Below are 10,135 nucleotides of genomic sequence, written 5' to 3'. Positions count from 1 at the left end.
CACGAGTTGGATACCAGATGTAGAGCAAATTCTAATTGATCTTAATAATAAAAACCCAAGTTAGATATCAGGATAAATGCTGAAAGATCTGAGAAGTAAAGGAGCCAATTGCTAGAGAGACTTCTTATCTTTACCAAATCCTCAGACCAAAAGGACAAGCTCCTGTCTCCTCCTGCCTTATATTCCTCTCTTCTCCTAGCCATATCTCTTTCTGTCTCTGCCTCCCTAGTGCTGAGATTAAAGGCATGTGCCTTCCCAGTACTGGGATCAAAGGTGTGAAATCCCAAGTGCTGGGATTAAAGGCGTGAGCTTTTATTACCTGGCTCTGTTTCTCTTTTAGACTGGATCAATCTCGGGCAGCCCAGGGTGACTTTAATCTGCTGATCTTCCTGCTTCCTCCTCCTAAATGCTGGGATTAAAGTGTGGTTTCTATGGTTAACTAGTGGCTAGCTCCATACTCTGATCTCCAGGCGAGCTTTATTTGTTTGAGCAAAACCAAAATTCACCACAGGAAACTGTCTGGATTCAGTGTCTCCTAGCAAGAGCAGCTGAATAGCTTTTTCCATGAAAATGTCCCAAAATGAAAGGAGGCTCTTTATTCCTTTTCCACCAGGAGGAAAACTTTTTACAGTTTTTTATTTGTCACTAGAGAGGTTGTTATTGTTTATAACCATATGGTGAGAGGGAAGGCCGGTCCCATGAGGGGCAGTGGTCCCATGAGGGGCAGCAGCAGGTCATCTGAGGCCTCTACAGGGCAGTGATGGGTCACCCGAGGCCTCAGCAGTCCCCTTTGTGGGTGGGAGTCGACCGCAGGTGAGAGACAGACAGACACATCATGCACAAAGAGAATTTGGGTATAGAGTTTATTTAATGGGTTATGGAAGGGAAAAGGAAGGGGAAAGGGGGAGGGGGAGAGGGGAAGTAGCTACCTCTTCAGAAGAGGGACAGGGAGAGAGAGCAGGCTGGAGAGGAGGCAGAAGGGGGTGCTGGGAGTGGGCGGAGTTTGTCTCTTAAAGGGACAGAATACGCAGGTGACAGGGAAGGTCAGCAAAATAATAACAATTATACCTGGGGAGAAAGGCAGTTTGTGGTACTAAATGGTACAAAAACAAAGCGAATAAACAACCATAGCTGAGAAAATTTTAGCACTGAAAACGGATGCTGCTGGGAAGGAGGGACCACTGTCTGGTTAGGAGCCCTTGCTGCTCCTTCAGAGTCCTTAACTCTAGTTCCAGCAGAGCTGATGCCTCTTCTAGCTCCCACAAGCACCAGGAATGCAGACACGGAACTCACATACGTCTGGACAAAGCACCCATATACATAAAATGAAAATACATAATTTACAGAACAATTTGGATCTTCCACAAGGCATCAGAGCACACACCTGTAATCCTAGCACTGGGGGGACTGATGCAGGAAGAAAGTTGTGTTAAGTATTTTCTTCAGGCCAACAAACCTCTCCGCCAATGCAAATAATCCCAATCAGACTAAATCTGACCGAATTAAAAGATGACCAGGTCTAATTGATCACAGTACTCCCAGGTGGCCCCCAGGAAAACATGGAGAAGGAAAGAGAAAGAATGGGAATTTTACTTTTAGTGAGAGAACAGAGCTAGCCATCAGTTGACCAAAATTAACCATAAAGGTTTTGGAGGACTGGGGACAGATAGGAAACAGGAAGTAGTAAGGTAGGGCTGAGAGAGGATCTCAACCTTTTTGGATGGAGGGACAGAAGAGATAGGAGGTCACTTGTGGCTTTTCCACAGCTTCTCTGATCATTCATGTTCTTACCCTGATAGCTGACTCCTGAATTTTTATTGATAAGGAATAATTAGATAAACACTTCAGACATCTCTTTTGTATGTTGACTTCAATCCATAGACTCTGTACAGAATGATGGACTTCCTGTGTCTTCAGCAGTATAACTTGCCTAGCCTATGTGAGGCCACGAGGTATGAACGGAGAAAGCGCCTGGAGATGTGACACTAAAGACTGACGTGGCTCAGGATGTTAGCGTGGGAAGTGGTCTTTCGAACTGAACAGTGTCTCTGGGAATCATGATGTTAGGCTGCTTAATGTTCAAGTGTGAAGTGCACAGAAGAATCAGGACTTTAGGTTGAGGTCAAGACAGGGTTAGGAACCGGTCGTGAGAAGATGTTCCGATCCAGTTCAGAACAACAAGGGCTGACAAGAAGGCGCATGGATTAAAGGTGTTGCCAGCAAGCCTGAGTTCAATCCCTGGGACCCACATGGTAAAAGGAAAACAAAATAAGGAAACCAAAGGATGGCCGAAGTGTATGGTGTGGTTGAAGAGTCCAAGAATAAGAATATAGAAATTTAGATTCCAGAGATAAGAATGTAGAAATAAAGAAATGCAAAGTTGTAAGCCTAGGAGAATGAGAGCAGGCTGTCAGCAGCTTTCTTGGCAATTTAAGGATTGACAGTGGGTTACTTTGCTTTACAACTGGCTGCTCTATTTACAACACAGAAGCATCCCTCTGCAAACTGAGGGTCAACTCTGAAAACTGAGAGTTAGCCCTAAGATAACACTCGGCCACCCATGATCAACAAAGGATACAAGCAGAGTTAGCTTTTAGTGGGTGGGATGTGCGTGGCTTCTGGGTTATGCATTGTCCCTGCTACATGAAACTGGCAGCATTAGGGGGAGTGCAGAGCTTGGGTAAACACCACCAGGGAGTGCCAGGCAGAAACAAAGACCTAAAATACAAACACTAGTCTAACTAAAAACCTGTTACTGGAAATTGCAAAGAAGGGCAATTTGTGCCCAGGTTTCACCTCGAGATTGTTAAAATTTCTTTGTTCATGCCTAAAACTTGTTGCTTCTTGCTATAAAACTATGAACTTGCTGAACTATGGGTCTGAGAGAAAAATCTATGTCTGCTGGAAAACCAGTTTCTTATCTGGAAGGTCATTCCTGGCTGTGGTTGGGCCCAGGGAAATCAGTGTCCTGAACCTCAAGATACCAAGGGCATCATGACTTGACCTGCATGTACTGTCCCAGGAGCAGTCTGAGCATGAAGCCCTGACATTGTGGACATGCAGCAGACCCCATCCCCCAGGGGAAAGATGCTAGGGGATCAGATTCTAGCCACCTGGAGGACTCAGGTGAGTGCCTAGCCTGTGTTTCAGACTCCTAAGGCACCTGCTCCTCCTGCTTCTCCCACCACCCCACCTACAGCTCCTGGGAGTGGCCAGTGACTCCTTCCAGAGGAAGGAAAAGGCAGGCTGGGTTTCTGCGTGGGGACACCAGGCCCACGTGGATGGTGATTGTGTTAGGCTCTCTCTCAGAGGAGGCTGAAAGGAGAGATGTAGGGAAATCCTTCCAAGCATGGCCTTCTGTCTGCCTTGGTGTGGACCTATGCTGAGCCACAGGGCAAAGTGTTGCTTCGGGTTTTTGGGAGAAACAGGGTCACTCTAGCATGAATTTTAGATGTAGGGGAATCAACCTCTGGTGAACTGACTGACTGTAGCTTTGCCAAAGGCTTTTATTATTATTATTATTATTATTATTATTATACAATTTACACCTTAGCAAGTCAATTTCCCCATACCAAAACCTCTTATCTGAAGCTCCCCAAAGAGACAAATGCCAAAGCAATTCCCAGTCGCAGGACACCTGTTTTCTGAGTCCTCCCACAGCCAAGTTTTTGCATAGGCTTTGAACCTTTAGGAAACTCCCAGATCAGATTTACATACTTCAGACAGAAGGTATGGATGACGCAAAAGGCCAGGTACTAACACTCCGGAATCAAGCCAGCGGTGGAGTTCTGCGGGAACTCTGGCTACAGCTACGGACTTGAAAAGAAAAAATAAATAAATGGGAATGGAGAGGATGCGGATGGCCTTCTGAAGACTGATACCGAGAGCCAGCGTGCCCCACGGTCCTCCGGAGACCGGTAGAGAGATCCAGCGTGCCCCACGGTCCTCTGGAGACCGGTAGAGAGATCCAGCGTGCCCCACGGTCCTCTGGAGACTGGTACAGAGAGCCAGCGTGCCCCACGGTCCTCCGGAGACCGGTAGAGAGATCCAGCGTGCCCCCACGGTCCTCTGGAGATTGGTACAGAGAGCCAGCGTGCCCCACGGTCCTCCGGAGACCGGTAGAGAGATCCAGCGTGCCCCACGGTCCTCTGAAGACTGATACAGAGAGCCAGCGTGCCCCCACGGTCCTCTGGAGACTGGTAGAGAGATCCAGCGTGCCCCATGGCCCTCAGGAGACTGGTACAGAGAGCCAGTGTGCCCCACGCACATGCCCGTGAGAGTACAGGCACCACCAAGGAGGAGGCTCTCGGGGTTGGGTGGACAGTGTCAGACGGCAGCTCCCTAAATCTATGGGAAAGGCGTGCCACCAGAAAAGGGGCCAGGTTAGTCACACTGATTCCCAGGAAGGGCTACTTTGCTGGCGATCCTTAAAGAGGTTTCCATGAGTAGTAAGGAGGAAAGGACCGCAAGGCTGACTCTCAAGGCTAGTCTGGCTGTTGCAGAGTTGGGCTGAGGTCTAGAAACTGTGTTTCTTAGCCTTCCCAAAACGATTCCCTCTGGCCCCGAGAGCTTCAATATCTTCTTTGGAAATGGTGGGAATTTTTTCCCTAGCCAGACTGACTTGGGTTTGATGTCTTATCTTGTAGGTCAGAGGCTGTGTCATTGTCTTAGGAACTCTGACCTAGGAGAAGAGTGGGGATAGGTGATACCGACTCCCAAGATAAACTTCCAGGGTCCTTGTATAGCTTCCTCCACTGCTATAACAAAGTGTCACAGACTGGGCAGCTTAAAAAACAAAACATTCTCTCACACTCCCAGCACTGGAAGTCTTAGACTGCCCGCTGCCCTCTGTGTCCTTGGTGCGCGTGTGTCCCACCCTGTGCTGTGGCACACCTGTGGGGGACAACTCACAGGACTCTGTTGTCACCTTCTATCATGTGGGTCCCAGGGATTGAACTCAGGGCTCCAGACTTGGTGACAAGTGCCTTTGCCCACTGAGTGTTGCCCCCCCCCCATTCTTTTTGTTTCCTTCTTAACCAAGGGATTGACCCCCAACGTCTTCTTGCATGCAAGGCAAACATTCTATCAATGAGACACTTCCAGCCCTTCGTGAGTAGATTCCAGGCAAGTGTTCTATTCCCAGATTATACCTCCAGCTCTTATTTAAAAACAAAAAACCATAAAAAAACAAAAACGGGGCTGGAGAGATGGCTCAGAGGTTAAGAGCATTGCCTGCTCTACCAAAGGTCCTGAGTTCAATTCCCAGCAACTACATGGTGGCTCCCAGCCATCTGTAATGGGGTCTGGTGCCCTCTTCTGGCCTGCAGGTATACACACAGACAGAATATTGTATACATAATAAATAAATATTAAAAAAATAAAAAACAAAAACATTTTACTTTGAGACAAGGCCTTATGACGTTTCCCTGGTTAGCCTCGAATTTAAAATCTACCTGCATCAGCTTCCCGAATGGTTGAGATTTTAGGCCTCTGCCACTGGGTTCTGCTCAAAATGTAATCTTGTCTTGACTCTTTTTATTCAAATATAAGGATCTGAGAAAGAAAGAAAGATTTTGTATATCACATACCAGGAAGACACTGGGATCTTAAATTTCCTTGTCTCTATAAATGCACACAGCACACATATCCCATGGAGGCTCTGATTTACAGATAGCACAACATAAAATGCAATCATGGGGGTATCCAGGAAGTGTGCCAACTGCTCCTTTTCTTCCCTTCGTGTGTGTGTGTGCGTGTGTGTGTGTGTGTGTGTGTGCGTGGTGTGGCACACTTCTGTTGGGGGGACATGCACCTGTGTGCCAATGTACAGAGACCAGAGGGCAATGCCAACTTCCATGGAGACAGGTCTCTCCCTGAACCTGGAGCTAGACTGGTGGCCAAGAAGTCCTTGTTTGGTCGAAAGCATCACCTCAGCTCCCTAACACCCCTTTATACAAAAAGTCTGGATTGTTTAGTTGGGGGGTTTCACCCCAGCCTCATGGCATCCATTTTTGGAATGTTGGGTGGAAAACTCCATTCCAAGCTTTCTCCCCTGGGAGTTGCTTCAGTCCAAACTGCACCTCCAAGAAAGCCTGCCAAAGGTAACCCCTCCCTAGAGAAGGTCAAGACCACCCCCATAGGCTATTTAAACTGCCCTCCAGAGAATGAACACACGATCTCCCCCTTTCCCTCTTTCTCTTTCCGTGTTTTCCCTGGAGCCACCCGGGAGTGTTGGCACCCATTAAACCTGGGTATCTTTTAATTCCGTCTGATTTGGTATGATTGGGATTATTTGTGTCTGCAGAGAAGTTGGTCATTTAAGGGAAAATACTCAGCAGTCCTATCCATCCTCCTGCCTCTGCCTATCACAGCACTGGGGTGACAAGTGTATGTCACCACTCCCAGCTTTTTACACGGGTTCTTGGTATTAAAATCAAGTCAATGAGCTTGCTCAGAAATCATTCTTATCCCCTGTGCCTCCTCCCCAGCCCAGGTCATTTCCTGATTATATTTTGATTACAATACTATGTCATAAGATTCTACTGTGGATCAGGTACTGAGGAACCTAGCCTAATGGACATTATTATTATTTACCAGTCTCCAACTATTTATTGGACAAGATTTTATTTGTTTGTTTGTTTGTTTGTTTGTTTTGAGATGGGGTCTGTCTGTGTAACCCTAACTGGTCCAGTACTTATGCAGTCAAGGCTAGCTTCAAACTGACAGCAATCCTCCTGCCTCAGTCTCCTGAGTCCTGAGAATCCAGACACTTAGAAACAGCAAATACTCCCACAGAATCAACTAACCTGGGCTCATAGGGGCTCACAGAGACTGAACCACCAACCAGGGAGTCTGCATAGGACTGACCTAGGTCCTTTGCACATATGTTACAGTTGTGTAGTTTGGTCCTCTTGTGGAACTCCTAGAGTTGAGAGCAAGGGCTGTCTCTGACTCTGTTGCCTGATTTTGGCACCCTTTTCACTTACCTTATCCAGCATTAATAGAAGAGGAAAGTGCCTAGTCTCATTGCAGCTTGATATGCCAAGGCTGATATCTGGGGGGGGGGGGGGGGCGGGGGCTGCCCTTTTCTGAAGAGAAATGGAGGAAGAGTAGATGGGAGAAGGGAGGTGTGGGGAGGGGGAAGAAACTGAAGTTGGGATGTAAAAACAAATAAATACAAAAAAAGGAAGGAGGGAAGGAGAAGAAAGAAAGAAAGAAGAAAGGAAGGAAGGAAGGAAGGGGAGGAGAAGGAAGGAAGGAAAACAGGGATGGTACTGAAAAAGCATTTAAAGATGATCTGGTTCTATCCATTTTCTTCCCTGAGGATTTCTCCATTAGCAGCTACAACATGACATTAAAATGGGTGAAGCGTCCAAGAAAAAGAATATAAAAATGTAGATTTCAAAAATAAAAATGTAGAAATAAAGAAATATAAAGTTGTAAGCCTAGGAGAATGAGAACAGCAGCTTGAGGATTAACTATTAACAGTGGGTTATTTTGCTTTACAACCCATAGCTCTGTTTACACGGCCAAAGCATCTCTCTGCAAACTGAGAGCCTAACACCCGCAGCCATCCTTGATTAACACAGGTATGAGCTGAGTTAGGAGATGGATATATGACCTCTGGGTTACACATTTTCCCTGCTATGTGAAACTGGCAGCATCAAAGGGGAGATCACAGGGCTTCAGTAAACACCACCTGGAAGAACAAGGAAGGCAATAGATTAAGTACAAACACTAGTTTAACTGAAAGACTCTGTTAATGGAGATTGTAAAGTTAAGACAATCTGTATCTGACTTTTACCTTGAGATTGTAAAAATTCGCTTGTTCAGACCTAATGTTTGGTGCCCCTACTATAAAAAGGTGGGCTCAGAAACCGGCCTTTGTCACAGCCTAACAAAATCCATCTCTGGCTGTGGTCTCAGCTAGCTAATAAGGTTTTTGTCTCCCATGGAGATTTTTTTTACTTTATTTTTTATTTTTTTTCCTGGATTCTGGTTTCTGGAATAAAGTTTACTTCTGGTTTGTTAGACTTTGGTGGTCTGTCCCCATCTTTGTGCACCCCACTCTGGACCCAAAAATGGAGATTGGGGATCTGAACTCTGGTCCTCATGCTTCCAAAACAAACACTTTAGCCTCCGAGGAATCCCCCATTCTCTCCCCTGACATGGTTTGTGTTTTAGGACAAGCTCTCTCATTGGGACTTGGGGTTTGCTGATTAGGTTGGGCTGTCTGTCTAAAGGACTCCAGAATCCTCAGTGCTGGACTTACAAGCACATGCTACTGTGCCTGGCTTTTTTTGCTTGAGTTCTGGGGATCTAACTCAAGTCTCATGCTTACACACCAAGCGCTGTACCTACAGAGCTACCTCCCTCCTTTATCATATGCGCTTCAACCCAAATGCAAGTCACTGTGCCCAGCACATACCTTTCCTTTTCCAGAGAACCCAGGGCACTGGCAGGGGAAGAAATTCGAAATGGATCACTCAAGTGACTTGGGCATCTGAGCAGCAGAAAATGGTGTTAAAAGTCCTGCTCCTGGCCACCATTTCCTGGCTTTGTGAGCCAAGCGTTCACTTCTCTTTTTCTTCGTTTTTTAGCTTTTTAGAATCATACATATATTCGTGTCTGTGTGGGTATGTACATGTATGTGCGCGTGTCCTCGGAGGTCAAAAGAGGGGCTTGAATAGCCCCTCCAGAGCTAGTTAAAGGCAGCTGTGAACTGTGCGACATGGTGCTGAGAATTGAATTCTAGTCTGTTCGGCATGCCCTCTTAATGCTGAGCCACCTCTCCAGTCCTTTTCTACTTTTCTTTTCTCTTCTTGTCTTGTTGAGACACAAGCCTCCCAAGGTAGCCTAGGCTGGCCTTAAACTTGAGGTCCTCCAGCTTCAGCCCCCAGAGTACTGGGATTACCGGGGTGGACCACCAGGCCCAGTTGAGCTGGAGCTGAGGATCAGACCCAGGGTTTTGTTCACCCTAAAGAAGTCCTTCTCCACCCACCCAAAGCCCCCAGTGTGCTTTAGTTAGTCAAGAATTCAACAGATAGGAGGCAAAGACTGTTGCTGAAAACCAACAAAATTGGGGCTTGGGCTGTAGCTAAGCAGTAGAGCACTTCACCTGTGCGGGTTTAGGTCCAACTTCTAGCACTCAGTAATAATAATAATATAAAAGAGAATCACGCCTTGAGCAGCTCTGAAGAAGAATGGGGTGGGAGATTCTTCTCACTCCACTGGCCTTGTGCAGAGAGGGCTTCATGCAGGGCCCTGCTTAGAATTAGGAGGAAGAGACAGTCATACCCCAGGAAGATTAGGGCTGTGGTAGGTGCCAACGTTGGAGCTGTTGGAAAACCCAGAGGGAAATTGCTTCCTTCTCATGTCAGTAAGGAAGTTTGGGAAGGTGTTTTCTGGCACTGTTATCTCTCAGGAAGAAATGTTCATAGGATACCATGTAGAATCATATCCGTCTCCATGGATACGGATATGCCACTTAAGTGCTCAGGAGTCTGGCTCAAAACTATGGGCAAATATCTGGTGCGAGTTCTAACATGCCCCAGCCCCCTCATGGCAGATGAGCTGCTCTGCCAGCAGAGGAGAAACCAAGCACGCGATTCAGCCAGACTGTGGGCTGAGGACCCAGAGCTGAGTCTTGAATGAAGACTACAACTGACCTCCAAAGCCTTGAGCAAGCCCTGTCCCCCAACCCTGCAGTCGATTTCAGGACTGGTGGTTTTGCGGTCCTGCTGGGCACGCCTGTCCTCTGAGTCAAATTCCTGCTGTCTTCATGAGTCCAGCTGTGCCCACTTGCAAAAGACCACCATAGCTGGTGACTATTGATCATTCCCTGCCAGTGCCACCTGTGGCCAGAGGGCGGCGAGGGGAGAGTCACAGGACCTTCACCCGAGTAGCAGGCCCAGTCGGCTGGGCATATGCAACAGGTGTATGCAATTCTGCCCTAATTACATGTGACCTCAGGGACAAGCCAGAAGTACACAGGCTGGGAAAGACTAGGGAGGGGGCTCATCTGTGTGGCCTTAAGTGAGTCCTCAGTCACCTCCCAGTGTGACTGCTTTAAGGCCACCTCTGCTCCTGCCCACGACCTCCATTGCTCTGCCAGTGAGCCTAGTAAAGGCGTTGG

The 10,135-nt window shown here is 47.3% G+C and overlaps 1 long non-coding RNA gene across 1 annotated transcript; it reads right to left on the bottom strand.

Annotated features, from left to right (window-relative positions):
- Nucleotides 1–4,331: 4,331 nt before the first annotated feature.
- On the bottom strand, nucleotides 4,332–7,655 carry LOC121449026. Its single transcript, XR_005974474.1, has 3 exons — nucleotides 7,622–7,655; nucleotides 5,454–5,553; nucleotides 4,332–4,347 (listed from the first exon to the last, which is right to left on the bottom strand). It is a non-coding gene; the product is annotated as an uncharacterized LOC121449026 (long non-coding RNA).
- Nucleotides 7,656–10,135: the final 2,480 nt, after the last annotated feature.

This window comes from Microtus oregoni, unplaced genomic scaffold, assembly GCF_018167655.1.
Source record: "Microtus oregoni isolate MIOR12 unplaced genomic scaffold, Mior012 000006F_ref0000085, whole genome shotgun sequence".
Classification (NCBI taxonomy): Eukaryota; Metazoa; Chordata; class Mammalia; order Rodentia; family Cricetidae; genus Microtus; species Microtus oregoni.
The sequence above is the reverse complement of the archived record's forward strand: the minus strand, read 5'-3'. Positions and strand labels throughout refer to the sequence as shown.